At 44.8% G+C, this 24534-nt stretch overlaps 1 protein-coding gene across 5 annotated transcripts in view; it reads left to right on the forward strand.

The window, feature by feature from the left end:
- The first annotated feature begins 5522 nt into the window (after positions 1-5522).
- SFMBT1 (Scm like with four mbt domains 1) overlaps positions 5523-24534 on the forward strand; it is a 136971-nt gene continuing 117959 nt past the window's right edge. For 4 of the 5 annotated variants that reach the window (XM_057555350.1, XM_057555348.1, XM_057555347.1 and 1 more), the window contains exon 1: positions 5523-5761. The gene's annotated coding sequence lies outside the window, so the exon portion shown is untranslated. Of the gene's footprint in view, positions 5762-6361; positions 6486-24534 lie in introns of those variants that run through there. The other variant, XM_057555349.1, reaches the window with a different exon arrangement.

The following is a 24534-nucleotide window of genomic DNA, read 5'->3' on the forward strand; positions in this document are numbered from 1 at the left end:
CCCATTAATTTTGTTTTCCTCCATGAATTGGGAAAAGAGAGCTGTGGAGGTAGAGGGGGATCCCTGGGAATGAATAGCCCTGGGCTTGTGATACTCAAGGATGGAAATGGGGTCTGGTGAGCCTGTGCTTTTCCCAAGGTAGGTGACTGGGGAAAAGCAAGCTAAGTGCCCTAGGTAGACAGAGAAGGAAGTGGAGAGATCTTGGGAGGCCTCCTGCAGGAAGTGGCTTTGGACCAGGCCAATTATTATAATTCTGTTGTGCTTCGCAGTTTGCATAGAGTGTTTATGACCATTACTGCCTTGGATTCTCAGGACCCAGCAAGATAGGTGGCTTTATCCCCGTTTTTATAGAGATGAGGAAACTGAGGCCCAGAGAGATGAAGTGTCCCATAAAGGAGGTCTTATTGGGGAATTCCCTGGTGGTACAGTGGTTAGGACTCCGTGCTTCCACTGCTAGGGACCCGGGTTCGATCCCTAGTCGGGGAACTAGGATCCTGCAAGCCGTGTGGCGTGGCCAAAAATGAATAAATAAATAAAAATAAATACATTAAATTAAATTTTTAAAAAAGGAGGTCTCATAAATAAACAGTGAGTAAATCTGGACTTGACCCCCAAGCTGTGTGCCTCCAAGCACACTGCTTTTTCCCTTACAACACAGCATAGGAGAGAGGGATGCCTGGCGGGGTGAAATTGCAGGAGCCAAGATGTGGAGGTGGAGCCGGGCAGGTGTTGAAGGGGCACGTGACAGTGGCCTGTGCCCCTAGGGCAGCAGGGCCAGCATAGTGAACTGGGCTTCAATGGAGAGTGGCATGGTGTGAGCAGGGACTCATTGGTGGTGATCTACTTGATCCTTTGCATGATTAGCCCCAGGGCATCATCATGTGACTTGCTTCCCTTGGGCTGACTGAAGGGTGCTGGCTGGTCAGTGGCAATGGAGGGCTGCTGACAGCAGGGCCTGGGAGGCTGCAGAACTTTAAGTTCTTCTTGGGTGGAAAATGGGCCCATGTCCTGGCTGAGGGCTCTGTGGGTCCCCAGAGTCCAGGCCTGGCCCTCATGCTCTCATTCAGAACAAGGCCCTGAGTTGACACCACCTGCAGAGTAGGACTGCTTGGAAGTAGCAGGGGACAGGGGTTCACACGGAATGATCACACACTGACCCCTTGGTCAATGAGGGCAGGAAGTCATAGCCACCACCCCCAGAACCAGTAGAAAGTGGAGACTGAGTTGGGAATGGCCAGGGTACTTCATGGGTGTGCCAACCTCTGGTCTCAGATGTTGCCAGCTGACCCACTAGCCACCCTCTCATCAACCTGCTGCCTCTCAGGGAAAGGGCCAGCTTTATAGTGAATGAAACAGGCACATTTCTGCCCTCAGGGGGACTGATGTCTGTGGGGTTATTAGACAAGGGTGACAGAACCCCCCAAAATGACAGAAATACAGATATAAATTATAGGTACCAATTGTGGGGAGAGAGAGAACCTGTTAGGTGGAGTGGGCAGGGAAGACTTCTCTAAGGAGACCACCTTCTTATTTATTTATTTATTTATTTAATTTGTTAATTTTTGGCTGTGTTGGGTCTTTGTTGCTGTGCACGGGCTTTCTCTAGTTGCGGTGAGCGGGGGCTACTCTTCATTGTGGTGCGTGGGCTTCTCATTGCGGTGGCTTCTCTTGTTGCGGAGCACGGGCTCTAGGTGCGCAGACCCTAGAGCACACGGGCTTCCGTAGTTGCCACGTGTGGGCTCAGTAGTTGCCACACGTGGGCTCTAGGGCTTGCAGGCCTCAGTAGTTGTGGCACATGGGCTCAGGAGTTGTGGTGCCCGGGCTTAGTTGTGCTGCGGCATGTCAGAACTTCCCGGACCAGGGATCGAACCTGTGTCCCCTGCATTGGCAGGCGGATTCTTAACGACTGCGCCACCAGGGAAGTCCAGGAGACTACCTTCTTAAACGGATACTGGAACAATAAGATGGTACTAACTATGTGAAGGTGGGTGCGTGAGGTGGGATGGAGAGTGTCCCAGGCAGTGGGAACACAGTGTGCAAGGGTCCTGAGGTGGGAAGGGGCTTGTCATACTTATGGGATGGAAAGGATATAGGTACAGGTGAACTGCAGCAAGCAAGACTGGTAAGTGGTGCCTAGTGAGTTTGTAGGGTGGCCAGGGCCGGTCTCAGAGGCCAAAGTAAGTCTTTTGGCTTTTTCAAAGTGCCATGGGAAGCCCTGGGAGGCTTTTGAGCAGGGGTGTGCCATGATCAGAAGTCAGTTTCCTCCATGCTCCTCTGGCATTGCCTCCTCTGTGAATAACTACTATACGAAATTCCAAGCGGCAGAGGGGTTGAGGACTGGTCCACCTGGTTTGTGGTCTAGCTCTGGCTCTCACTGAGTGACCTGGAAACTCCCAGTTTGCTCTTTGTCCATAGAGAATGCCATGACCTGCCCTGGGGGATGTTGCAAAGGGTAAAGAAGATTTCCATGTGCACACATGTCCACACCTACACGGGGCCCTGCACAAGCCAGACTCTTAAATGGTAGTTTTCAATTGTTCCTTGTGGCTTTCTGCTCTTCCTCTTCCTCAGGGGTCATGAAGGTAAGCAACAGAGAGAGGCTGGAGTCAATGAGGGACCTCGCTTCTGTCTGAGTTTTAAAATATTTGGATAAATGGGAAGATAGCACATGTCCTGGTTGGGAAAATGAAATATTATAGAATATTTGATCTGTTTAAATGAATTCATAGGTTTAATGTAACTCCATGCAAAATCCCAATTTTTTTTGGAACTAAAAATATCAATAACAATGTTGATATTTACTGAGTATATATATATATATATATATATATATATATATATATATATATATACTATATGACAGGCATTGAGCTTGTGAGGCAGGTGTTACTTTTATCCCCGTTTTACAGACCAAGACCATAAGGCCTAGAGGTGATAAGCAACTTGCCAAGGTCACAGGGCTGGTGAGTGTTGAACCTGGATGATCCCATCTCCAAAGCCAGCACTCTTAAGCCCTGTATGATTATCCTAAAATGTGTAGGGACTTAAACCAGTCTGGATATCAAGTGATATTCTGAATAAAAGAAGACCCCAAGAGGAGGATTCTAGCCCTGCCAGATGTGAGAACCTATTTTAAAGAACCAATATTTAGATCCACATGGTATCTGCTTAAACTAAAGTCTGTGAAAGGAAATGGACAATTCAGAAATAGACCAACCAAAATCAAAAGCCTAGCATAAAAGTAGATTTTTACTAAGCAAAGGATAAGGGAAGAATTATTTAATTAATGGTGACTGCATAAAAACTGGTGATGATGGTGGTTAGTTAAATCTATATTTTACCCCACACAGCAAAATGAACTTGCCATGGATAATCACCAAAGAACTAGATGTAAAATTAAGTTTTAGAAAACTAGCAGAAAATAGACTATCAGATGGGTGGAAGAAAGGTTTGTCTGCATTGAAACAATTTTAAAAAATCACAAAGGACCAGAATGACAGATGGAATAAAACAAAAAAGAACAATGGACTGGGAAATATTTGGATCACTGATGACAGAAGAGCAATATTTATAACATAAAAAATGCTTATTCAATGTTAGAAGAAGTTCAAGTCCCTAAAAGATGAATGGATATGAACAGATCATTGACAGAAAGGGAAATACAGAATAGTAAATACATGGAAAAAACATTTCTTTTTAAAGTCATCTAAGAAATACTGAAGTAATCTTGAAATACCAATAGACACTGTTAAAATAGGGGAGAAAAAATGATGGTACCCAATGCTTAGAAATGTGTATTGAACTCTTTTACACTTGTTCCTGGGAGGTGCAGAGTAAGTGGGGCAGCTCTTTGGGAAGCCCTATGGCACTGTGGGGCAAGAACACCTTGCTGTTCCTTAACCTTCCACCTGGTTATTCAACTACCAGGAATTTGTTCCAAGTGCAGAACTAAGATACACTTTAGCAAACAATTACAAGGAACCAAAATAGGCAATATTAGGAGACTGAGTGAATGGATGAGGATACCTGCACACATTAAAAATGAATCATGTGAACAGAAGAAAAATGTTAGCGATGGTAGCAAACAAAAGAGAATGTGTGGTTGCAACTATGTAAAGACGTGCATATAAGCGGAAGGTTTCATGTGTGAAAAGTTGCATTTTGTAGTAGTAGTAGTATGGATACTACTTTATTCTTTTTGCATGTTTCTTTCTCCCTGGTTTTCATATTGTCTTTTCAGTGGCAGTTAAAACAAAAACAAAAACAAACAAACAAAAAAAACTGGATTCAAATCTAGCCAGCAGCGTGACTTTGAGCAACTCTGTCTGTAAGGTGGGGTAATATTTTCCAGCGCGGTGGTTGAGGTCAGTAGGAAGTGATTTGAGCCGCATTTGGCACCCCAGACCTTCTTCTTGCGGTGGGGGCGCCTCCTCCTCCCCGAAAGGCAGGAGCCGTCAAAGCCCTCTCGGAGACCTCCTCCCTGGGCTCAGGAGTCCAGGCACTCCTGGGTCTCCATGGCGCAGGGACTCCTTCCTGCATGGAACTCTCCAGAGCAGGTGAGGATAGGGGTGTCCCACTGGCACCTGCCCTCGCTGGGGAAGGGGCGAGCTCGGGGAACATAACGCCCGTGGGCACCTCGGGTTGCGGGGCTGGCTTGTAGCCACCTTCGAGCTTCTGTCCCGACCCAGGGCCCCCTGCACTCTCGCCGGAATTCGGCAGCCGTCTTGTGCCCCCTCGCCGGGGCCCCGAGCGGCAGGAAAACTCGGATTTACAGGGCGCCTCCTGCGGAAGCCTAGAGACACCGGGTGTGCCGAGGGTCCGGGTCTGACTTCGCAGACAGGGGGCACTTGGGTGCCTTCCGAGATCTCAAGGGTCGCGCCACGTCTCCGACGTGGGCCAGGCGGGCGGACGCAGCCCTCTCCCACGGCGACACGCGCCGATCTGGTATCCAGCTGTCGCTCGGTCCGTTCCTCCGCTAATGCCATCTTGCCGGAGGCTGTCACGTGCGGACGACAGCATCGCGCTTCGCCCCGGCTCGGACGCCAAAATCGATACAGGGACGCCACCCGGTTCCCTGGGCTCTGTCCACAACCCGAGGTGAGGCAGGGGGCCCCTTCCCTCGTGGGTTGGAGCAGGGACAGGGTGGGCACTGGGTCCCTGGGGGCGCGTCTCCCCGTCGGGGCCAGGCAGCGCGGGGTCGCAACGCCGTCGGGGGCCGGAGGCGCCGCCGCTTGTCCTGCGCCACGGCCTCGGGGGTGTCCGCTGCAAGTTGTGGGCTGCGGGCACGTGGGGCGGGGGCGGCTGCCGGCGCTGGACCCCCAGGACCCCAGTCCGCGGCCGCCTCGCCTCCCGCAACCGCCCAGCGGTGCGGGAAGACAAGCGGGCGAGTTCTGGGAGGCCAGGCCGGGGGGCGCCACGCGCGCGGCGCGAGGGGCGCGGGCTGCCGGGAGGAGCGCGGATGGTGGGGGGGGGCGCGGGCGCATGCGCCCTGCGCCCGTGCCATATTGGAATGAGTCGGAGCGCGGAGCGCCGCCGCCGCCGCCTCCGCCGGAGCGCGGGTGGAGGGGGGCGGGGAGAGCTGCCGGCCGCCCCGCTCCGCGGAGCCCAGCAGGAAGAAGGGCGCGAGCGGGCGAGTGCAGGCGGCACGAGCGGAAAAAGCGCCCGCACGGGGGAACGAAAAGAAGGAAAGAAAGAAAGAAAACGAGCGCGAGAAGGGAAAAGCGAGCGATTGAGCGAGCGCGCGCGCGAAAACTCCCGACAGGTAAAAAAGCGGGGCCGCCGGCTGGGCCTTCCCGCGCGGCGGCCTGAAGGGGCGGCGGCGGCGCCGGGCGGTGGACCGCGCGGCGGCCCCCTCGAGGCGGCCACGCAACTTTGCCAACGAAAATCCGCCGGGAGCCGGAGGGCGGCGGGCGCGCGGGCTGAGGCGCCAACGGGCGGCGGCAGCACGTTGGGGGCGGGGGCGGGGCGGGTGTGTGTGGGGGGGGGAAACGCGGCGCCCGCGCGCGGCCTGGCGCGTCCCCGCGCGCCGGCCTGCCGGGCAGCAGGAGCGCGCCTGGGCGCCTCGCCGCGGCGGCGGCGGCCGGCCGTCCCGGGCGGACAGCGCGCCGCGCGGCAGCCTTGGGGCGTGAAAGGAAAGTGGCCGGGCGGCGGCAACGCCGGCGCCCAAGTTCCCCGGCGCGCTGGGCCCGCCGCGCGCCCCTCCCCGCGCGTCCCGCGTTCCCGCCCGCCGAGCCCCCGCGGACCCGCCCCCCGGGCTCGCTCCGGGCCGGGGCGCGAACCCGCAGCAGGACCCGGGGACGCGCCGCCCGCGCGGAGGTCCGAACTTCGCAGGGCCCAGGCGGCCGCTGAGCGTCTAGCGGCCGCCGCAACCGGTTGCTTCGGGCCAGCGTGGTGGAGTGCGCTGGGCCTTCCTAGCGCCGCGCGAGCGGGCCGAGGGCTCGCGGTGAACCCGCTGCTCGACCCCAGCCGGGCTTGCCGCTCGGGAGGTCCGTGACCGTTTCGATTTCTGTTCTTAAAGTCTCGTTTTGGACCTTGAAAAGAGGCTATGGAGAGGCGAGCAGAGTGTCCTGAGAAGGCAGGCCTGCCCTGTGGGGAGCAGAAACGCCTTGTGAGAACAGAGATAAATTCCCGCGGAAAGGATGTATGTTAAGTTTTTCACAAGATGTCAGCTGCTCACTGGGTTCTAAAACTGAGCCGTAAAGGACAGATCACCTGCACGTTTTGTTATGCGGCAGGATTGGGGTAGGACACCCTTGCCAGGGCCAGGCGTTTTATTTAGTGGGGGTTATTCCCAGCGGTTCACTCAAAGCCATGCGGGTGGACGGCCCTGAGCGAGGTTTCGTGAGCCCTACTTAGCAGTGATATAGTCTTGAGAACCAAGAAACCATCAGATTTGAAAGGAAATAAGATGGATTTTGTCAATCCCTGCATATGCCTTCTTCTCTGGAATCACATTTTTCAGATGTCACACTTTATTGCATCGCAAGCAAAATGCCTGAAAATGTAATTGTTCATTTGTCAACTGTCTTGACAGGAGGAAGGAAGATGAGTGTTTTCTTGCGTACACTTTGGGGCCTGTTTGCCTCGTGTTTTGAGGGATATGTTGAATCTTTCTAGGCCACAGATAGATTCAGAGTTGAGATTTGTTTACAATGTCAGAAAAGTAACTGCTTGGTGGAAACGGGAGTGGCCCAAGATCAGGAAACAGTTACGTTACTGCTGTTGTCATTGACTAGCTGCCTTATCTTGGGTATGTTTCTTACCCTTTACAGATTTGGTTTTCCTTATTTGCAGAGTTAGAGGATGAATGGATCATTATTCTTTCGGTTCTAAAATTTGGTGACTTTTTAAAGTGAACGATTAAAAAAATCTCGGTCTGTACTTTGAAAGGTTCTACATAAAAGTGCACACAATGTGCATCTCTATTAAAATACTTTTAGAGAAAATATCTTGGGAGCGCTGTCTGGATGATTTTATGTAATTTATTATCTGGAAAGATAGTTACACATGTATTTTAATATGTTTTTGAAATTTTATATATTTATTCATTTATTTATTGAGGCCTAACAGTAAAATCTTAAGTACATAGAGTTCAATTACTTTTTATGTATGTATATGTTCTGGTAGCTACACTCAGATTAAGATATAGAGCATTTTCAGCCTCCCAAAGGGCTCTCTTAACATTCTTTCCGTTCAGTAAACACCTTCCCCCTCCCAAGGTGACCACTATACTGACTTCCCGTCACCACTGGTGAGTTTTGCTTCGCAACAGAACTCTTTTGAGGGTGAAAGGGGGCAATATTAAACTGAAGGACAACACGTGTGTAAACCTGGAGTTATGGTCAGGGTCATTTTCGCCATGATCCTGATGCTTTTATAACAATTTTTACTTTTTTTAATATCTAAAATAACTAAAAATTCTGACCTGGGAGACTTGTTAGTCAGAAGATCACTTTTTAGCTGAGGCAGTACTGTGCAGGTTTGGATCTGTGGTTCTTGGGAGTCCTTGTGGACATGGGGCCTGTATTAATGTTATTTCTCGTTTTTGGAATACAGGTATATTTGCAGACAGTAGGTTTGAAGGATGAATCATGAACTTTCCCAACAAGTCAGATTTAAGTTGTCAGTAGATGAATCAGTTCCTTAAAGCCTAGAATTTGCTTAGAAAATTAAATGAAAATTGATTTTTTAAAGTTCAGTGAATTGAAGAATGTGGGCATAAAGCTTTCACAACCTTTTAAATGACGGCAATTAACTTGATTTATATATGCAGGATATTTGCCTGGTTTATCAGATCATTAAAACTCTAGCGATGAAAGCAAAAACAAAAAGTAACTAAAAGTTATATCAGGTGTGTTTTTTTTTTAATTTCAACATGATTAAGATACCTTTTTGTGTTAGACCTAGGAAGTTGGGTTTTTTACATTCCCCACTGAAGCAAGTACTTCAGCAATTTGCTTATCCTTCCCAAATGCCTTTTAGTATATTCTTGTACCCTTTCTTGTTTCTGCTGCTAAAGGAGAGGAGTTAGAGGTTGTAAGTGAATTCTTGTTAGTTCTCACAAAGGTCTGTGTTTTTTTACTGCATGGCCATCTGTGTGATAGAAAGTTGGGAATTGTCTGAGGCCTGTGGTAGGGATGTATGGGGCGTAGTCCACAAAGTTAAAAGATTTTCTTTTGTGAAATGATTCTGCTGAATAATTGTGTTTTTCTGTGACTAAGTCAGACAGTTGGCCAAAAACTAAGCTGAATTTGGTCACTCTACCCCAAGATTCATAGCATCATTAGCAAAGAAAGTAATTCATCGCTTAGTTATTATTGATCCACCAGTTTTTCTCTCTCCTTCCTTCCTTCCTCCCTCCCTCCCTCCCTTCCTTCCTCCTTTCCTTTTTTGGTGGCTCTTTTTAGATTTCTTAGCTTTGGCATTATCAGATATTTAACTTAAAATTTGTTAAATTTTTGAGAGATGCAACTGAAGAGATGCAAAATGAGAAGCACACATGAAAGGGAATTCCGTCTTTTGCTGTCTGTTTTTTTGTAAACTATGATTTTTCTCTTTAAAAATGCTTTTCTTATTCATAATCTTGCTGCTCCTGTAGGGTACTTTTGCTTTCACAGTGGTAACTAGACTGGGCTTAGCTGTAGAATGATGATGTAGAAGCTGCTGTCTTTTGACTCTGAAGTCTATAGAAAAGCTGAACTGTCCAAACTTCATTGGCCTTTTTATTATGACTTCATGTTATGTTCACATTAAAGAAGTGAATACAATCCAGAAAGCAGAAGACCATAAGGCAGGTATTTTGAATGCTAAATATTTTTTATTAAAGCTTTTCTATCTTACAATTCCCTGAAACTTTTCTTTCTGGAATTATTTGGCTGTTAACCAACATTTCAGAATAATTTAAATGAGAATGAAAGAACATTTAATCAGTAAATGGTGTGGCTTTGTTATGGCAGGGTATTTTTATCTCTGTAAATAGAATTTGTCTTCTAACTGGAATGTTTTGTAATTGAAAAAAAATTTTCTTCTTGTACATAGTTGTTAAATTGGCTGAAAGTCTCCGGGGATTTTGGTTACCTGGGAGATTTTGAACCATTAGACTTCAGGGAGTGGGATTTTGATATGACTCTATACTTCTTCAAGTGGAACTGGCCCCATTGGAAAATGTTGAAAATAGAAAGGTTGTGGTCAGGTTGTTACAAGTTCATTTTTAAGCTTTACAAAAGTGGGAGAGAGGATAAGAAGACAGGTTATTAAAAGAAAAATTGTGACTTTACTGCAGAAGTTTTAACAAGTTTGATTGTAAATCTTTGCCTGTTGCTGAAAGGCACCTAAAGACTTGTAGTTATTTTTTAGTCTCTTTTATTCAAGAGGATGTTTATAAATTTATTCAGCTCTTTTTGACTTTAGATCGATCATCACTCAAGGACGTAATTTTTTAAAAATGTTGTCTATATATTGTGCTAAAGGTATTAGGTCCCTGCTGAACTTTGTGGTTTGATAGTTGAGTAACTTCAGAGCCAAGCACCGGACTGTGTGGGTAAAGGCTATACAGTGGCATTTCTAACATGGTGTACAGTGCTGCATGCAGGTGTGTTTGCTTAATCTAGAGAAAGGTTAATCACTAGACTGATTTGGGGTGGATAGGGCAGTTGAGAGTAACTGCTTGGTTTGGGAAAGTTGGTTTTGGGCTGAGATGACATTTGGAGAGGGTCTTAGATGAGAGATGGAGGGAGGTTTGTTGGCAGCTGCAAGTGCAGGACAGTTGTATTTGGAATGACAACATGAGATGGACTGAGAAATTTATCAATCATTAGAATACCTCAAGAGTTTTTCCTGCTGAAATTCAGTTTAAAGTGTTAACCAACAAGTACTTCGATTTAATTCCAAAATATTATATATATTTTTTACCCAGAATAGTTTTAAAATTTATTTATTTTATTTATTTATTCTTGGCTGCATTGGTCTTTGGTGCTACGCACGGGCTTTCTCTAGTTGCGGTGAGCGGGGGCTACTCTTTGTTGTGGTGCGCGGGCTTCTCATTGCGGTGGCTTCTCTTCTTACAGAGCACAGGCTCTAGGCGTGCGGGCTTCATTAGTTGTGGCTCCTGGGCTCTAGAGTACAGGCTTGGTAGTTGTGGCGCATGGGCTTAGTTGCTCCGCGGCATGTGGGGTCTTCCCGGACCAGGGACAGAACCCGTGTCCCCTGCACTGGCAGGCGAATTCTTTTTTCTTTTTTTTTAATAAAGGGAGTTTTTTTTTAATATATAAATTTATTTATTTATTTATTTTTCGCTGCGTTGGGTCTTCGTTGCTGTGCGTGGGCTTTCTCTAGTTGCGGCGAGCAGGGGCTACTCTTCCTTGCAGTGCACGGGCTTCTCATTGTGGTGGCTTCTCTTGTTGCAGAGCACGGGCTGTAGGCGCGCGGGCTTCAGTAGTTGTGGTGCACGGGCTCAGTAGTTGTGGCTCGTGGGCTCTAGAGAACAGGGTCAGTAGTTGCGGTGCATAGGCTTAGTTGCTCTGTGGCATGTGGGATCTTCCCGGAGCAGGGATCGAACACTTGTCCCCTGCATTAGCACGTGGATTCTTAACCACTGCGCCACCAGGGAAGTCCAGTTTTCATTTTTATTATTGAGCAAAATGGGCACGGGTAGGTGATCTAGTAGCTAAAGCTAGAAATATGGAAAACTTTAGGTATTTGATTGTTATTATGGTCATTTATGATATCTGAACCCCTTGACCTCTTAATGTAGTTGATGCTTATTATTTTCATTTGTTTCCCTTTTGAAGTTGATTTTAGTCCTCAATCATGGTTTGTACTTGCATTTAAAATATACATAAGTTTCTATTATTGTTAATATTGATACAAGTAACACTGTACACAAATTGGGAAACAGACTTAATCTGCTCTTAGGCATTATCTGTGCCTGGTTTTCCTTAAGGGCTCCTGGGTGAACCCAGAGAAATTTTAAATGGCTCTGTTGCCAGTAGTAGCTGTGACAAGGGAAGCAGCGGGCTGGGTGGGCTCTTCTGGCCTTGCCTTCTAGGGTGGCTCTCCCTTCTCTGCCGTGAGTGCTTGAGGAGGGCTCCATGACTTCTACAACCAGCTCCAGAGCTTTAAGGCACAACAGGGTTCTGAAAACCGTTTCTCCTCCCTGCCCACCCCTTCACCTTTACCCTGATTTTGGCTTTCTATTAACTTTGGGAGGAGCTCTTTCCAAAGCAGCTATACTACTGAAATCTCAGGTTCTGGTGTGGTATTCTTTTTCTGCCACTCCTTGAGAGGCTTCCCTGCTCTTCCTGTCTCATCTTTGACTTCATTGTTACCTCCTTTTCCTCTCAAAGAGTTCCAGCCCCTTTAAGCCTGGACCCATTGTCCAGTCTTTTGCTTCCTGGCCAGTACCCTTTACTCTGGTCCCTTTGCCCTTCTGCAGCTTCTGCTCTGTTGAGTACCACCCCTGCCAGTCCAGCCTGTGCCGGCTCTGCTGTGGGCAGACTGCCCACTTCAGACCCTGAAGGAGACTTCAGGGTCTCCTCCTGAAGTGGCCCTATGTGCCACTGGCTCCACACAATCTTAGCTCGAGGCAGACCCTTTTCTTTTTTCCTTCTGTGACCTTTTCAGACCCTCCCTTGGTGGATTCCCCCACATTTAGACTTCATCTAGCCCTTATGACCCCCTAAACCTTTCTGCTGAGTTTCAGATCCATATATCCTCTGCTCTCTGGGCCTGTCCAGTTTGGATGCTCTGCTGGCCTCTCAAAATCTACAGGTCCCGAACAGAATCCCTCAGTCTACTGTAAAGCTACTCCTCTAGCCAGCCCATCTGCCTAGGTCTCCTTTTTTACCTTCCTTCTTAGTGATGGTGTCCATTTTTTCCCCCAACAGCTTTCCCGTGGAACTGAGTCTCATTCTTGAATTACCAATCCTTTACTTAAGAATGTGCAGTTCTGACTCCTTGGCTTTCAAACATTTTTAGAAGCTATGGGACCCTTTGTTAAGTGAAATCTTTCTAGGAAGCCCAATATATAAAATAAGTAAAACTAGAGTTCTGGTGGAAGGGGAGTAAAGGGTCAGCATCCTGTCCTGCCACTTAGGCCTCCTGGTGCTGTCCTCTTCCTCCTCCGAGGCAGAGCTAGTATCTGGTCCTTAGACTCTGTAAGTGGAACTCTCTGGAGTTGCTCAGTACTGCCTGAGGGCACTCTGCTTGTCGGAAAATCACTTGATCTGTTGTGCACCCCACCTCTTTCCCATTGGTTTTATTTTAATTGTGACTGGTAAATATAAAATTAATGTGGCGATGAATCTTGCCAAGGAGAAGGAAAGCCACTTTGGAAAGTGAAACTAGGTATTAAAAAGAGCCAACTCCTTTAAATGCTGAAACTTTCAAAAGTGCCCAAGGGTTTCTTTCAAGTTTTACGGAAGTCTCTACTAACTTATCTTTTTCTCTTAAAAGCTGCTCTTCTACAACACGAATATTCAAGTAAACTTAGTTTAGTTTTACTGTTTTTGTTTTGTTCCTTTACCAGTATAGCAGGTTTGTTCAACCCATAATATAACTAAAATGTGAAATATTTGCAGTTAAAAATATGTTGTTGCCTCCAAATGGTTGTCCATACCCTCCATCCTCTGCCCTTCCTTCTCCAGTCCATCTGACACACTGTGGCCAGATAGCTCTTTCTAAGCAAACTTGATTTTATCACATAAACTTATCCTGCTGCCAGCAGGGGAAAGTCCAGGCTCTTCAGGAATGTGCACAGAATCCTTGAGGAGCTTGTCCCCTCACCTGCCCAGCTTAGCCCCCTCTCACACACGCTGTCCCTCCAGCCACGCCCACACCCTGGTCCTCCGCACATACTCCTCTGCATGTCCAGTGTGTCCTCCACTAACGCAAGGCTCCCCAAATATCAGTCTCGCATGTACCAATCTCATGCTTTTGGCCATGTTTGATTACCATAATTATTCTTTTAATATTTTAAAAATTTACTTTAAAATTTTGACTATTTTATTTTTAAAAATATTTATTTATTTATTTATTTGGTTGTGCCAGGTCTTAGTTGCGGCATGCAGGATCTTTAGTTGCGGCATGCGGACTCCTAGTTGTGGCATGCATGCGGGATCTAGTTCCCTGACCAGGGATCGAACCCAGGCCCCCTGCACTGGGAGCATGGATTCTTACCCACTGGACCACCAGGGAAGTTCCTAAAATTTTGACTTTTTAACTTAAATTTTATAAAACATTATTACATTTTAAAAATAAAAATAATGAAGTACGAGTAATAATAAATCTAATCGTTTTATCAAAATATATTCCTTCAGTAAGTTTCTTTTATTTATTTATTTATTTACTTATTTATTTTTGGCTGTACCACGTAGCTTGTGGGATCTCAATTCCCTGACCAGGGATTGAACCCAGGCCCTGGCAGTGAAATCCCGGAACCCTAACCACTAGACAGCCAGGGAACTCCCAAGGTTCTCAACAAAGACTTTGTACTTAAAATTTTTAAAAACTATATACCTCATAATAGGTGATATTAAGGAATTTTTTTTTTTTTTTAGGTGTGGTAATGGCATTGTGACTATATATGAGAATGCCTTTATTCTTGCGAGAAGCAAGCTGAAGAGTTTAGAGCTGAGGTATCATGATGTCTCACGATGTCTTCAACACTTTCAAATGGCTCATGAAGTATACATATATGCACATATGTATAGAAAAATAAAGCAAATCAGGAAAATTTTCATAACTTTTGAGTAAGTGGAGAGTATTTGGAATTTTTTCAAAATCTCTATGTTTGAAAATTTTGATTAAAGGTTGTCTTGGCTTAAGTATAAAAATGGCTGCAAAAAAAGTTGGTATTAAAAAAAGTTTTTGGGCTTCCCTGGTGGCGCAGTGGTTGAGAATCTGCCTGCCGATGCAGGGGACACGGGTTCGAGCCCTGGTCTGGGAAGATCCCACGTGCCACGGAGCAACTAGGCCCGTGAGCCACAATTACTGAGCCTGCGCGTCTGGAGCCTGTGCTCCGCAACAAGAGAGGCCGCGATAGTGGGAGGCCCGTGCACCGCGATGAAGAGTGGCCCCCACTTGCCGCAACTAGAGAAAGCCCTCACACAGAAACGAAGACCCAGCACAGACATAAATAAATAAATAATTAATTAATTTAAAAAAAAAAAGTTTTTAACCCCAGTACACAATGGGTAACATACATACATGCACACACACATACACATACATATACAGAGAGCACAGACCCACTTGTTGAAGTGATATTTAGACTACCCACATATTCAGTGTTGTGGAAAAACCAAATGCTAGTGAAAGTTTTTAAAAAAAAATTTAATTTTTAAATTGAGGTATAATTGACATACAACATTATATTAGTTTCAGGTGTAAAACTAATGATTTGATACTTTTATACATTGGGAAATGATCACCACAATAAATCTAGTTAACATCTGTCACCATACCTAGTTACAAAATTTTTTCTTATGATGAGAACTTTTAAGATTTACTCTCTTAGATACTTTCAAATGTGTAATACAATATTATTAACTATAGTCGCTATGCTGTACGTTACATCTCCATGACTTATAACTAGAAGTTTGTACCTTTGAAGTTCTTAATAAATCCTCTTTAAGCAATACCTGTGAAGTTGCAGTTGCATGTTTTATGTGTTAACTCTTTTTCCCATTCCACCTTAATGATGCTATGTAAATACTTTAAAAGAAAGTCTTCAGCAGCCCCTAAATTTTCTCATGTTCCACCAGTGGTTTGGGTGTTGTGCTTAGGGGACTACACTAAGGAGATTCTTGCTTGTCCTGTAAGACTCAGGTCTCCTGTCGAGTTTTTCTTCCTGGACTCCTCCAGGCCAGATTAACTACCCTTTGCCCTGGGTACTCACAGTATTCTACATATTCTCCTCTTGTGAATATTACAATTGTAATTATTTGTTCAGTGTCTATACCAGATTGAGAGCTCATGGTGAGAGACCCTGTTTTATTCTTTATCGGTACCTTGCATACAATGTAGCAGAGAGTAGACAGTAGATGAATTATAGCTGAATGAAAGCACAGAAGCAATACTGCAGCAGCATCATTTATAACATTATTTCTACTCTAAAATGTATTATGTGCTAAACAAGAAACTATGATGTTTAATCAGATTCTATCTTGTCACTCCTAGGCTTAGAGCCTGCCAGTGGCTTTTCCATAGTTAATTACAATAAAATCCAAACTCCTTTTGGTCTGTAATGCCCTTTGTGATTTGTTCCCTGTCCACCTCTGCCACTTTTCCGCCTGCTTTCCCACAATCCAGCCACATGTCTTTTCTGTCCCTCCAAGTACACTGAGTTTGTTACATTTAGTTCCTTTTCATCAGAGGGGTCAGCTCAGTAATGAAACCTTTCCTAAACATCCTTACCTCCACTCCCCTGGCTTTTCATGTCTCATTACTGTTTGGTTTTCTTCATGGCACTTATCACTATATGAAATTATCTTATTTTTAGCTCATTCTAATATTTAAATTTAAAAGTTTAATTTATTATAAAGTGTTTTAGAGCCCCACTGTAGAGAATATTAAAACCTACTCCAGGAATGTTTTTCCTTATTGTTCCTTGTGGGAAAACTAGACAGTGCACTAATGCATTGTTCTGTTTGCTGTTGTAAACTCCGTGAAGATAGGAACCAGGTCTGTCCTTTAATCAGCATGGCATCCCTGTACTGAGAATGGTGTGTAGCAAATACATACATGTTAAGTGGAGGTATGAATAAACAACCAACTTGTAGATGATCTAAGAAAAAAAATTTTTTTAACTCTGGAGATTTGGGGGCAGTGTTATAGTTTAGTTCTGAATGTTCAGAATTTTTCTTTTTTTATGAGAAGTCAATATTTTGTCATATTTTGCAGCTTGGAGTGTCTGTTTATTGTTTTAGGTGAGCCACATTCCTTTCCTCAACTTCATTTTCTTTGTAACTTATAACATCACTTTTTCGAGGATAACTGCCCATCTTTAGATCTTTGACAAATGCATTTCCATTAGTAAAAATCAAATTGAAGGGCATTAGCTCCAGTCATTTGCTTTACTTTTCATGATAGTAGTTACAGCGAGGCAATCACCAGTCTGGTTCTATATGAGCATAGGATGGGGCAATCCTATTGATACTTCCTTTGCCCTCATGTAACTAATGAGAGCCTGTTATTTGCAGGTGCATGAGCCCCCAGGTTGAGCTTCAGAATAAAATCCAGTGGATCCATTGTCCTCCCACCATTGTTAATTGAATTGGTGCTCTTACTGTGGTGGGAGTGCTGATGATGTTGTATCTGGATGAGGACTGGGGGTACCTGAGAACAGGGGAGGCACCACAGAAGTGAAAGAGGGTTGGCCAGACTTAGACTTTGCCTATAATCCCTCCCACCCCCTACTCAGTCCTGCCTGGAAATGGAGAAGTTTTGGAAATCGTGAAGCTATGGGGGAAAAAACCCTCTATTTTTTAATTAAAAAAAATTTTTTTTTTGGTTTGATATATTTTGTTCTGCTTCCATGCACAAAGGAAAAATGAGTCAATACTCTAGTTTTTTACTTAACTGATTTTTGGCTGGAGAGAGTTTAGAAAATTTGGACTCTTCAGTAATTCTGAAGTTCTTTGTTAGTTTAGAAACAAAAAGATAGCATGTATAACTGTTTAATCATAATATAGTTAGTATGTGATATTAACATGTAAAATGTAATTGAACTTTAGTTGCAGATCTATTAATATATTGGAATCATTTAAACTTTGATTACAGTGGAGCCAAACATTTAAGGGATTTTTGCATCTTGGTTTGAGGAGGAAGTATACATTTTTTTTTAGCACGGTTGGCAAAAAGTTGAAAGTTACTGTGGGTAGAATGAACCTCTTCCTATACCACCTGTTTTACTGAATTCAAATGTTGCCACAAAGAATTTAGAGATAGATAAGAAAAATGAGATTGCTTTTAATAGGCATCACTTTTTATTGCATTGCTTTATTTTTATCATAATCACAGACTTAAGTACTTAATCTTTTTGTTTGTTTGCTTGTTTTTCAGCCACACCGTGCCCGTGCAGCTTGTGGGATCTTAGTTCCCCGACCAGGGATCAAATCTGTGCTCCCTGCAGTGGAAGCTAGAGTCCTAGCCACTGGACCTCCAAGGAATTCCCTTAATCTTTTTTTTTTAAACAGGGATACATGTATGTAGTAAAATATTTTTTGAATAGTGAAAAAGAGTGTACAGTACTCCTTTACTGAGATCCCTAGTCCTTCAGTCCGTTCTGTACAATGTTTTTTTTTTTGGCCACACCACACGGCATGGATCTTTGTTCCCCAACCAGGGATTGAACCCGCGCCCCCTGCCTTGTAGCTTGGAGTCTTAACCACTGGACTGGCAGGGAAGTCCCCTCAGTCCCTTCTGCAGGCCACTGTTATCCCTAGTTTCTTTTGTTTTCTTCCAGAAAAATTCTGTTTGTATAATGATATATATTTCCCCACCCACTTCAAAAAACTCAATTGGTAGTGCTCTTTTCATTTAAAATATCTTGGATATATCCAAGTACACAGAGATCTGCCTTGTTCTTTTATTGATTGCCTAGTAGTCTATTAATGGATGCTCCATAATTTATTCAGTCGGTATTTCCAGTTTTTTATGCTATAAACAGTGTCATGGACTAATGATAACTGCATTTGCTTGGATTAAGACAAGCTTTCTAATACTGAATGTGTTTTTTCTGAGTTAATGTGTTTGTATAAGTAGACTGTTCTCCAGCACTGGGTGCAGTAGAATAAGGGGAGCAGGAGATAAAGTCTCTGCCACTCCTTCCCCTTCCTGTGGGGCAGGAGGGGTAGAGGGGGCAGAGTTCCCAGCCGAGTCTTGGGAGGCTGAGGTGTCTGAAGATGTCCACAGACTGTGAGGTGTTAACCATGCCTTTAAAGCCCAAGACCTGTGTGTGTGCAGCTTGTTATCAATTTAGTTTATTTGTGTTTGTGTTTTGGTTTTGAGAAAATCACAGCAGCATGGATTGGCTAACAAATTATTTTATTTTCTGGAAAATTTTTTGTATTCTTTTGTTCACTGGCAGTAATACAGCTAAATTTTTTTTTTAAGTTGCTTTTTATCTGAGCCACTTGATAAGGAATTTTAAACAGAATGCTATGGTTCCAGTATCGTAACTTCTGAAGAAACTGAATTTGGAATCTTGATGCATTATGTAGCTGAATCTTTAAGTGTTATTATATTTCAGTAATCTGAGTTCTTACTTCTTACCCTTTATTGGAAGAACTTGAGAACACTCCCTCAGAGCTTACATTCATACCCCCATCAGTATCTCCTCTGTGTACTGCCATTGCCTCTAAAATACTGTCATCAAAAAATGGGTAACAATTCATGGTAGTATATTCCTAACCCAGGGCTGTCATCGCTTGCGCAGAGGGCGCACACACTGGGCCAGCGATGGGCGGGCACTGCTGGTCCACAAGTGCTAGTGCCCTTCCTTGCAGGGGCTTGCAGCCGCTGAGTACACTACTGGGCTTTCCGGCGTCAAGTGTGTTTGCTCTGCTGTGGCATTCTTTTTGCCGTTTATTTTGTATTCTAGTGAGTAGTTTTGACCCACGAAGGCAGACAAAAGGATGCGACTTGTAGACTTGGACCTGTGGCAAAGAAACAGCATCACGTAGTATGGCAAAAAGCAAGTTCTTATGGGTTGATAAGGTGCCTTCAGAAAGTGATCTCAGGACTTTTCCTGGTGGTGCAGTGGTTAAGAATCCGCCTGCCGGTGCAGGGGACATGGGTTCGATCCCTGGTCCGGGAAGCTCCCACATGCCGCGGAGCAACTAAGCCTGAGAGCCACAGCTACTGATTCCACGCGCCACAACTACTGAAGCCTGTGCGCCTAGAGCCCCTGCTCCACAACAATGAGAAGCCTGCACACCACAACAAAGAGTAGCCCCCGCTCGCCGCAACTAGAGAAAGCCCACATGCAGCAACGAAGACCCAATGCAGCCAAAAATAAATAAATAAATAAATAATTAAAGAAAAAAGTGAGCTCAGAAAAAGAAGTATAGAAATCGGCAATTAGATTTAGTCAAGTTCCTTGTAATGTGAAAAGCATTGTAAACAACAGGGCAGCCTGGCAAGGTGGACCGTTCAGTGTTTAAAGAACAGGTGGAAGAAACAATGGTTTGAAGCCTTGTTTTAACGTCAGAGGATTTGAAGAGGACTGTAGAGCAAGCGAATTGCCTGTGGATAATGCCTAATAAATTCACACAGGAGCTCTGCTTTAACGCCCTCTCAGGTGAAAAAGGCACTCCCGATTGGTCAGTGTGCACACCAGGACTGTCAGCAGTGCTGACCTTGAGGCACCTCGAGGTGGTGGGCACTGAATTTCCTTCTCTTGTGAGAATGACATTACCCCTCCCTGGAGGCAGGAACGTTATTGCTGCATTAGAAAGTTGTGGATTTTTCCTCTCTACTGAATTGGAGGTACCATGATCTGTTGACATAGAAATTTATTCAGCAGACTTTATAAAGCGGTGGTGCCAGGAGTTTAGGGAATACAAAGTTGAGTAAATTCCCTGCCCTTGAGAAGCTTATAGTACCAGGATAAGATACGATACAAAATAGCTAGTGTTTAAGTGCTGTCAGAAAGGTACAAAGTGCCTCCTATGGAAGATACTTTGACAGGGCTGGGAGGAGGGGCTAACATTTTTGTAGGGTGTTATTTTGAGAAATGGTTTTTGTGGAATAATGTTTGTGGGAGTAAAGGTCAGGGAGTGAGTAATCTTTGAATACTTACTCATATATTATTAGTGTAAGACTTTCTCAGACTTAAGACATTTCAGGTTTTTTTTTAAAAATATTTGTGCTTTTTTAAAAATTATTAATTTATTTATTTTTGGCTGTGTTGGGTCTTCGTTTCTGTGCGAGGGCTTTCTCTAGTTGTGGCAAGTGGGGGCCACTCTTCATCGCGGTGTGCGGGCCTCTCACTATCGCGGCCTCTCTTGTTGCGGAGCACAGGCTCCAGACGCGCAGGCTCAGTAGTTGTGGCTCACGGGCCCAGTTGCTCCGCAGCATGTGGGATCCTCCCAGACCAGGGCTCGAACCCGTGTCGCCTGCATTGGCAGGCAGATTCTCAACCACTGCGCCACCAGGGAAGCCCGACATTTCAGTTTTTAATGGAGAAAAGGTCCAGTGCAAAATAAGAAAAGAATCCTGAACTTTTCCTTTTCAAATCCCTTCCCAAGCCTTTATCTTTAGTGCTGCTTCCTCCTAAAGCTGTTTAACTTTGGTGAGGTTCCCACTAACTTTCCCTCTTTGAGAGTACCAGAAGAAGCAAAGAACTAGCTACAGTGATCTTGGGCTGTTGTATCTGAAACTGAAGGCAGGCTCATTGGGACCTGCCTGGAACTGGAGTGAGCAGCAGTCAGGACATGGGGATGGAGGGGAAACTCTTTTAACTTGTGTCCATAAGCATGCAGCTTAGCAAGATTACAGTATATCCTAAATGGGCCCCAAACTTTTCACTTTGTTGTCTGTTGAGTTCCCCTAATTTGCTGTTTAATTGCTGAGGGAGGTTATTATGCTGAGTGCTTATATGTGACTCATTTGCTGTTTTGATTTATTAAAATTTTTATAACCCTGGCATGTTATGCATTAATTTTTCCATATATTGAATATTGTAGGAAGTTAATTTGCAATTATTACATTTTCTTTGACTAATTATATTCTCACCTGGTAGGAGTCAGATAGAAATTTTTTTAAATAACTTTTATGCCCTAGGAGGGTACAGTTAACTGCATCATCAATTTTATTTATTTATAATTAATTAATTGGGCTTCCCTGGTGGTGCGGTGGTTGAGAATCTGCCTGCCAATGCAGGGGACGCGGGTTCGAGCCCTGGTCTGGGAAGATCCCACATGCCGCGGAGCAGCTCGGCCTGTGAGCCACAATTACTGAGCCTGCGTGTCTGGAGCCTGTGCTTGGCAACGAGAGGCCACGATAGTGAGAGGCCCGCGCACCGCGATGAAGAGTGGCCCCCGCTTGCCACAACTAGAGAAAGCCCTCGCACAGAAACGAAGACCCAACACAGCCATACATACATACATACATACATACATACATAAATAAAAAGAATGTAAGCAGACAAGAATAGCATTAAAACATAATAATAATAAATTAAAAAATATATATATATAATTAATTAATTAATTTTTGGCTGCATTGGGTCTTCGTTGCTGTGCATGGGCTTTCTCTAGTTGCCGGGGGGGGCTACTCTTCATTGTGGTGTGCGGGCTTCTCATTGTGGTGGCTTCTCTTGTTGCGGAGGACGGGCTCTAAGCGCGCGGGCTTCAGTAGTTGTGGCATGCAGGCTCAGTAGTTGTGGCTCACCAGCTCTAGAGCGCAGGCTCAGTAGTTGTGGTGCACGGGCTTAGTTGCTCCGCGGCATGTGGGATCTTCCCGGACCAGAGCTCGAACCAGTGTCCCCTGCATTGGCAGGCGAACTCTCAACCACTGCGCCACCAGGGAAGCCCTAGAAATTTCTATTGTTGTGGATTTCAGCAAGATTCAGGGACCAGCCCCCGACTTTTTAATGACCACATAGGAGTTCAAGATATATTCAGAATTTGCTGAGCATCCTCACTGTCATTATTTTTTGTCTTAGCTATCATCCAGTCTCATTTGGATTATTACAGTAGCCTCCTAACTGATTCCCCTCCTTCTGCCCTTGCTTCCTCCAGGCTACCCTTGACACAGTGAGATTCTGTTAACAGGTAAGTCAGATGATGTCACTCCTCTGCTCAGAATTTCCTGCTTTCACTCAAGTCTTTGTCATATCCCACAAGGCTCCATGGCTTAGCCTTCCCACCTCTCAGACTTCCTCCCCATTATCTGCTCTCCAGCAAGCCCAGGGGGTTCCCACCTGAGGGCCTTTGCACGTGTTGTTTCCTCTGCAGGAATGCCTTCCTGGAGATACATGCATGACTAGCTCTCTTGCTTCCTTGGGGTCTTTCCCCCAAAATCACCTCAGTGACCTGTGTGATTAAAATTTCAACCCTCCTGGTATTACGCTCAGTGAAATAAGTCAGTCAGAGAAAGACAAATACTGTATGATATCACTTATATGTGGAATCTAAAAAAAAAACAAACTAGTGAATGTAACAAAAAAGAAACAGACTCTCAGATATAGAGAACAAACTAGTGGTTACCAGTAGGGAGTGGGGCAAGATAGGGGTAGGGGATTAAGAGAGGTACAAACTACTATGTATAAAATAAGTAAGCTACGAGGATATATTGTCCAGCGCAGGGAATATAGCCAATATTTTAATAACTATAAATGGAGTATAACCTTTAAAAATTGTGAATCACCGTGTTGTACACCTGAAACTTATTACCTAATTTTTTTTTTTTGGTAAATTTATTTATTATTTATTTATTTTTGGCTGCGTTGGGTCTTCGTTGCTGTGCGTGTGTTTTCTCTAGTTGCAGCAAGTGGGGGCTACTCTTCCTTGCAGTGCGAGAGCTTCTCATTGCGGTGGCTTCTCTTGTTGCGGAGCACGAGCTGTAGGCGTGTGGGCTTCAGTAGTTGTGGCACACGGGCTCAGTAGTTGTAGCTTGCGGGCTGTAGAGCATAAGTGCAGTAGTTGTTGGATGGGCTTAGTTGCTCCTTGGCATGTGGGATCTTCCTGGACAGGGATCGAACCCATGTCCCCTGCATTGGCAGGTGGATTCTTAACCACTGCGCCACCAGGGAAGTCCCTTATTACCTAATTTTGTAAATCAACTATACCTCAATTTAAAAAAAAGAAAATTTTAACCTCCTGCAAAATTTCATATCCCTGCCCCTGATTATTTTTTTTCTCCTTAGCATTTATTGTCTAACACTGTGTATTTTACTCCTCTAGCCTGTGTATTATCTCTCTCCTCCACTTGAATGTTAGCTCTTTGACGACAGGGATTTTTGTCTATGTTGTATCTCCAGCACCTAGAACAGGGTCTTGCCTACAGTAGGTGCTCAGTAAGAAGTTGTTGACTGAATGGATGAATGAATATTTTATAGCATAGCTCCCCACCCTGGTTTGTGAATTATATAAATTCTGAATTTGGTAGGCTATCAGACAATGTCTAGTCAGGAAACCACTCCTAGGTGCTTCAATCAAAAGGGCATATAATTCTATGTGTATAACTGAGTCACTTTGCTGTACCGCAGAGATTGATACAACATTGTAAATCAGCTATATGTCAATTAAAAAAAGGGGGGGTATGATTCTAGGAATTGGATACAAAAGGAAGGGCTGGAGGAGCAAAGGGGAAGGTGGTATTGCGTAGAGCCCACACACCACCATTTTTCACCTATACTGCAGGAGTTCACTAACCGCCAAGCAGGAACCTGTATGCCTGCCAGGGCTGCTGCCAGAGTGGAGTGAGAGCACAACTGACAAGGGGGGCTGGCGATGCGGATTCACACCTGATGATTCAGGGAGAGTCTAGAAGGGTAAACATGGGGCTGAGTACCAACATAAACTGTCCAGCACAGGTGGTATTTATTTAATTCATATGTAGAGATAAACTTAGATGTAGGACAAACTAAATTAATAGCAAGGGTAAGATCTGAGATCATGAGTGCAACATTAGAAAGCTAAGAATTAAATTCCAACTTAGCCTAGTCACATCCATGTGTTGAACCACAAAACTGAACTCAGCCTCTCGAAATGGAACACGACAGGAAACATATCTTCACTGTGGCCGTGATCTCTTAGTGTGATTAAGTGCTCATTTCCGTGAGTTCAGTAAATCTGTGTTTAGGCCCAGTTGTGTCCCAGATTAGATCTCTGTCACCTACAAGATCATACTGGCCTCTCCTAATCTGATTGTAGTCCTTACTCAGAGCCCTGCTATCAGTTATTGGTCTAAGATGTGACAGGCTTGTATTTATGGTACCTCTGATTGAGTGCTCCTCCCTTTGCTGTTCAGATCATTCTCACCTCCCCCACACCCCCCAAGACACATTGCCAGCATCCTGTTGCTCCTTTT

This window comes from Balaenoptera acutorostrata, chromosome 10, assembly GCF_949987535.1.
Source record: "Balaenoptera acutorostrata chromosome 10, mBalAcu1.1, whole genome shotgun sequence".
NCBI classification, from domain to species: Eukaryota; Metazoa; Chordata; class Mammalia; order Artiodactyla; family Balaenopteridae; genus Balaenoptera; species Balaenoptera acutorostrata.